We start from the raw sequence: 5970 nt of genomic DNA, 5'->3' as shown, positions 1-5970 counted from the left end.
GACAGACCTGTGTGCCATCGGGGACTCTGCTGGACGTCTCTCACCCGTCTTGCCCGACCCAGAACACGGCTTGCCTGTGATAGACTGCGAACCGACAGCGTGCCAGCTTCTGTGCTGAGTATATGGACCCACATAAGGACCTGGATTTAGGGCTGGGATCACAGCTAGAAATCCTTCTTGGGCCAGCCCACGCCATGCCTCTGTGGCACGTGGGACTCTCCTGGTTATCTCTGCAGAGTCCTGCCCGTCCCAGGAAACGGTTTGGCTGTGCCAGGCTGCCAGCTGATAGTCCGCCCAGACGCCACCAACTACAGGGGCCTGAATAAAGAACTGGGATTTGGGCTGGGATCAGAGATGGAAATGCTTGTTGGGCCACCCCACGCTGTCACTCTGTGGTACCAGTGGACTCCCCTGGACATCCCTGACCACAGCTTGCCTGGCCCAACTGGTGGTTTGGCCCTGCCAGGATGCCAACGGACAGCTCCCCCCAGCCACGGTACTAAGTATGTGGGTTTGAGTAAGGAAGTGGATCTTGGGCTGGGATTATGGTTGGAAATCTGTTTTGGGCCAGCTCACAGCATGTCCCTGTTGCACCAGGGGACTCTCCTGGTCATCTCTGACCAGAGTCATAGTATCATAGTACTTGGGGGTGGAAGGGACCCAAACAGCTCATCAGGTCCGACTCCCTCCCTCAGGCAGGAATGGGTGCCAGGATCATGTCACCCCAGCCAAAAATCTACCCAGCCTCCTCTTGAAGAGGCCCAAGGTAGGAGAGCACCACCTCCCTTGGGAGCCCATTGCAGAGCCTGGCAGCCCTAAGTGTAAAGTAATGTTTCCTGGTGTCCAGCCTGAAGCTTTTCTCTAACAATTGGAGGGTGTTATTCCTAGTAACCCTGGGTGGTGCCTGGGGGGAACAGAGCTTCCCCCAATTCTCTCCAGTCCCCCCTGGGGAGTTTGTAAACTGCCACCAGATCCCCTCTCAGTCTTCTCCTGTGGAGGCTGAATAGGTTGAGACCTTCTAACCTGTCTCTGTAGGGCCTGCCCTGCTGCCCCATGAAAAGTGGAGATGCTGGGGATTGAACCCAGGACCTCATACATGCAAAGCATGCGCTCTACCACTGAGCTACATCCCCTTTCTCTCCTTTTTGACTGAAGACATGGTTTGGCTGTGCCAGGCCATGAACTGGCAGCCCCCACAAATACTGTCCTAAGTATATGGGCTTGAATAAGGAACTGGGTTTTGGGCTGGGTTGACGACAGGAAATCCTCTTTGGACCACCCCACACCATGCCTCTGGCACTGGATACTATCCCACACCCCCCAACCAGAGTCTTGCCTGGCCCAAAGTGCAGTTTTTGTGTGCCAAGCTGCCAACTGCCAGCCCCCCGTGCCCATGGTACTAAGTACATGGACCCAAATAAGGACCTGGTTTTGGACTGGGGTTATGGCTGCAAATACTGTTTGGGCCAGTTCCCCCATCCCCACTGTACCAAGTAGACAGGCTCAAGGAAGGAATTTCTCATGGGCTGGGATTAGAGATGGAAATCCTTCTTGGGCCACCCCTCACCATGCCTCTATGGCACCGGGGGACTCTCCCGGACACCACTGACCAGTCTGGCCCTGACCAGAGCGTGGTTTCTTCATACCAGGCTGCCAACTAACAGCCCCCCATTCCCATGGTACTAAGTATACATGCTTGACTAAGGACCCGGCATTTGGGCTGAGATTACAGACTGAATTGATGACCAGTGTCTTGCCTGGCCCAGATGGTGTGGGGTGGCCCAAAATGGATTTCTAGCCATGATCCCAGCTGTTACCAGATTTGCCTGTCACTTTGGGGTGTGCTCATTTATTAGGGTACATTTCTAGGGTCTTTGCAATTCTATCAATGTGCTGCTTGTGTTACCTGTGTTTCTGTACGGAGCTGTATCTCTGCCTTCTGCAAGACCTCACCCACAATGGAGCTATCTTGCAGGACTCCGTTTCAGTAGGGCTGGGTTCCTCCAGCCACTAAATCAGTCAAATGTGCGCGTGCGCGCGCACACACACACACACACACACACACACACACCAGCCACTAAATCAGTCAAATGCACACACACACACACACACACACACACACTCACATGACACGCTTGACCCGGCCGGGTTGATCAGCATGTACAGGCTGACACCTTCATGTGCCAGGAATCAGTTCATTAAGGGAACACTACACTGCAGTCAGACACCAGCACTCAGTGAACAGAATCCCTCTGAATGCGGCTGCGTGTCCAGCTGACACCCTCATGGGCCAGCTTTCAGTTCATTAGGGCACGCCTGAGCCAAAGTGGGCCAATCAGCCTATACAAGCTGATCCCCTTATGTGTCTCAAACTCAGCACGTCCCAATCTTTTGCCCTAACTGTCCTAGTAGTGCTAGCCTCTTGATGAGCAGACCCCACAGTATTTCTGGGCTTCGCAGGGATCTTTGGCTTAGGTAAAAGAAGCGTTGCTGCAGAGCAAGTGGGGAAGGGAAGTAGAGAAGGAAAAATACACCCAGTTACCTCCAGTTTGACTATAAAAGTTATTTATTGTGAAGCATATCCAATTTATAATGGTACTAGTAGTAATAGACATGCAAGGGAAAACAAAACAATTACAATATTCCCCTGGTTTAATTGAGTATTTGGGGAAACTTAGCTGAAGCTTAACTAATACAATTTAGGTTCAGAAAGCTATGCGTAGAGACAAAAAGAAAAAGAGAGAAAGAGAGAGCGAGAGCTGGGGTGTCACTGTTCCCAGGCACTCGGGTGATCTGATGACAAGCAAAGTTCCCAGCACGATCCTTGAAGGGAGAGGATCTGTTTCTGCCAGCTTCTTGGGAACAACAGCGAGTGGTGTCAGAGAGATTTTTCTCTCTTGAAGCACCCTGTTTGCTGCTTTACAGCTTTCTTATCCCCTTAGTCCAGCCTCTTCAAAGCATTCTTTTAATTGTGTAAATCAAGAGGGTCCCAAGCCATAAGTGACAGGGAAAATCCTATTATATAACAGTTTCAATGTACATGAATGACCTTTCTCAGTGACCAGGGGTTATCTGGTTTGGAACATCTCAAGAAATGGATTAACAACCAGGAAAAACATCAAGTTTTAAGAATAACCAGAAACGTAGGAGCCAGCTTGAAATTATGGGGTTTTATTTTCTTTTTTTCCAATCCTCTTCCTTTTACAACAAGGGGTCTATGAAACGTCATCTTCACATCTTCTCTTAACTTTTTAATCCTGAGCCATTTTGGTTGTGGCCAGCCTCAAGGCACTCATGCTTACAAAATCAAATGGAGATGCGCAGAACTGAGACCGGTTTTCCTGTAGATTGTCTGAAGAGGCTTCATCTTTTGTTAAGTGCACTGACGGCGTCTGTCTTGGGGCGGTGGATTGTTCTTGGTGCTGTGTATTGAGCTGGTCCCTGAGGGAATCATGATTAATTGGTAACTGGTACCAGCCAGGCCTGCGGTGATCCCAGGTCCCATGCCTCAAAACAGCCACAGTTGCACGAGCACCCATGTCACGAGTTTTGCCTGTCAGCAGCCAGAGGTGCAGGCCCCCGAGCCCAGAAGCCCTGCACCGATCTCCTCGCCAGCTGCCAGGCCTCGTGGCCGCAGCAGGGGCCACCATCGCTGCAGTTTCCAGCCCGCTGCACCTTAACACACACGGTCATCTAAGTCACGAGTTTTGCCTGTCAGCAGCTCGAGGTGCAGTTCCCCCAAAACCCTGCACCAATCGTCTTGAAGCTTGGCAGGTTTCATGGCCTCGGCGAGGCTACCGCCCCTTCAGTTTTCACCCGGCTGTGGCGTAACACATACGCGTGACGTGAGTTTTGCTTTCAAGAATGTGGGGTGCAGTTCCCCCGACCCCCTGCACCGATCTTCTTGAAACGTGGCAGGCTTCATGCTCTCAACAGGGGCTACCACCCCTGCGAGCTTCACCCAAATCAGACAAAAAAACAACAAAGCTGTGGATATTTCATTCATTCCCCATTATACCCTATGGCCGGGTCTCCGAGGCGGCTCTGAAGCTTCCTACTCACACAGGCCAACTAGTGACTATAATGGACTGCAGAACCCAGATCTCCTCTAAGCAGGATTACCTCTATTGTCACATCCACAGCTGCCCCATTCAGGCCATGGAAAGCTGTCTGTGCACCAGGCATGGCAGGATCGGCGCTGGGACAGTTGGCTGTGCCGACCTCAGGGAATGGGAGAGCTTTGCATCTCCCTGGGTGATTATAGGATCGTATTTCTGAAGACACATGTACTTTTGGGGCATCCAGCAGCAAAGACACACATTTCAATGGGATGGAAAGTGGGTCAAACCTGTTTCAAAGGGAGTGTAGAGAGAGTGTCTGATCTTATGGGGAAGGGATGTTGACTGTCAACACGAAGACTTCTTACATGAGCTCTGTACAATGGGAAACAGCAACGGAGAAGAGGTGGTGGGAGGTAGCCAGCAAAGTCAGTGACGTTTAGGAGGCAGCAGTGCAGTACTTGGACATACCAAGTAGTTATTTCATCTCAGTGAGCAATTTTAATTCATTTTCAGCAAAATCTTAAAAACTTGAAGACCTGGACTTCTTCAGCTGTGCCATCACAAACCTGAAGGATTACAGGGAAAGGATTTTTGAGCTGCTTCAGGACATCACCTACCTAGATTGATTTGATCAGGAAGGTAATGAGGCCCCCAACTCAGAAGATGAAGATAATGAGGGTGACGTCTCTAAACGTGCAGTCATTAGTTATGCCATTCAGTCTGTATCTAAATACAAAATTGAGACTAAAGTGACTGTGGAACTGCTGGAGCACAAATCAGCTCCGTGTGTCAGGTGAAGGGCAGTATCACATACTGCTCCTATTGGGTAATGCGGGGTGGGGGGCAATGCACTTGCAAAGAGAGTAGTCATGGATGCTGTGCACGGTTAAAGGAGAGCTGCACTTAGGAAAACGTGAGTACACATCTTTACACTGAGATATAACTATATAAAAGCAGTTATTTTATTGCTGGTACCAAAAGCTTTTTTTTTTTTTTCCATACCCATCATCTCATATTCGATGCTGTGGCACATTCAGTTCTGTGTTTTCTCTTCCTATAGAAAGAGGAAAAAGCGGGATGTTACTTGTCCTGTCTTTTTTTTAAGATTTCTGGAGAAGGTTTTGTAGCTGAATTGAGTCAGATTTCAGAAGCTCATTTAAGATGAGTTTACAAACAAGCCTTTGAGGTTTAAGCAAAGCTGTAAGAAATTAATTTACCTGCCTTTCAGAAGGATGGAGGAGGAGGATGAAGCAGATGAAGATGAAGCTGGTCCACCAGGAGAGTACAAAGAAGATGAAGATGAAGATGATGGAGGTTCAGATTTGGGGGAGAGTGAAGAGGAGGAAGGAGCTGGCCTTTCATACCTGATGACGGACATGATCCAGGTAGGACTTACCCTATTCTACTATAAGACTCAGGATTTTTTGACACTGTCTAGCTATAAACGTGTAATAAGTTAAACTTGTATAAGCAGAATCATGTAAATCCACTGTCATACATGAGCAATAGAGTACTTCAGAGAGAGACCTTTTACTATCAAAAAAGTGCGTTACAGTAGGGGAACCGCTGCTCTTTGGTATTCTCCGTTATCTTGCTCAAAATGAAATGCTACAAGATACATTACTTCACGGCCTTGTAGAATTAGTGTCATTCTGCACCAGATCACCACGTCCGATATGGAGGAGAACGTGGCTGAAACAAATCCACCTGCCCTACCAGGATGCTCACAAGTGCCTGGGGCGCTTCAGCCTTGAGAGCCATGCCCTCACCATGCAGATCTGCAGGCTGTCAGGTGTGGGGCTGGGGCTTCCAGGCAGGGGGGAGAGGGTGAGTATGGAGGACCTAGGGCCTGAGGGTGCAGGGGGCTGATCAGGATGTGAGGGCTGAGGCAAAGGGGAGACAGGCTGGG

General features: G+C 49.6%; 1 non-coding gene across 1 annotated transcript; it reads right to left on the bottom strand.

Annotated features, from left to right (window-relative positions):
• Nucleotides 1-1061: 1061 nt before the first annotated feature.
• Nucleotides 1062-1133, bottom strand: TRNAA-UGC (transfer RNA alanine (anticodon UGC)). The gene has a single exon. It is a non-coding gene; the product is annotated as a tRNA-Ala (tRNA).
• Nucleotides 1134-5970: the final 4837 nt, after the last annotated feature.

Source organism: Alligator mississippiensis, chromosome 1 (assembly GCF_030867095.1).
Source record: "Alligator mississippiensis isolate rAllMis1 chromosome 1, rAllMis1, whole genome shotgun sequence".
Taxonomy (NCBI): Eukaryota; Metazoa; Chordata; order Crocodylia; family Alligatoridae; genus Alligator; species Alligator mississippiensis.
Note: the sequence above shows the minus strand (reverse complement) of the source record. Positions and strands in the feature narration are given on the sequence as shown.